The 477-nt window shown below is 44.9% G+C and overlaps 1 protein-coding gene across 2 annotated transcripts in view; it reads right to left on the bottom strand.

Moving 5' to 3' along the window:
• Window positions 1-477, bottom strand: part of MSH3 (mutS homolog 3) — a 298,610-nt gene that overhangs the window by 127,478 nt on the left and 170,655 nt on the right. The window lies entirely within an intron of this gene.

The following is a 477-nucleotide window of genomic DNA, read 5'->3' on the forward strand; positions in this document are numbered from 1 at the left end:
GATTGAGTTCCATCAGAAATTCAACAATCACCATCCCTCCATCCAACTTTCTCTAGAATACTCCAGCACCAACATCTCCTTTTTAGACACGATAATTAGTATCCAGAATGATAAAATACAGTCCACGTTATACAAGAAACCCACAGACCAACATACACATCTGCACAGAACCAGCAATCACCCTAGATACACCAAAAAAGCTGTGATATGCAGCCAAGCCCTCAGCTACCACCGAATTTGCACTGAAGAGAACACCCGGGATTGCCACCTCACCAATCTTAAAAAGGCTTTCACCCAACAAGGACACTCCTCCAGAGAGATAGATTGCACATTTGAAAGAGCCACCCGGATACCACGTGAAGAACTGCTGCAGTACAGAAGAAACCCCCCACAAATCGCACACCGCTGGTTATGACATATCACCCCTCCCTCAAACCTGTACGGAAAATCCTCAAACAATTGCAACCCATACTAGAA

Source organism: Gavialis gangeticus, unplaced genomic scaffold, assembly GCF_001723915.1.
Source record: "Gavialis gangeticus isolate Ggan-Ray unplaced genomic scaffold, GavGan_comp1, whole genome shotgun sequence".
In the NCBI taxonomy this organism is placed as follows: Eukaryota; Metazoa; Chordata; order Crocodylia; family Gavialidae; genus Gavialis; species Gavialis gangeticus.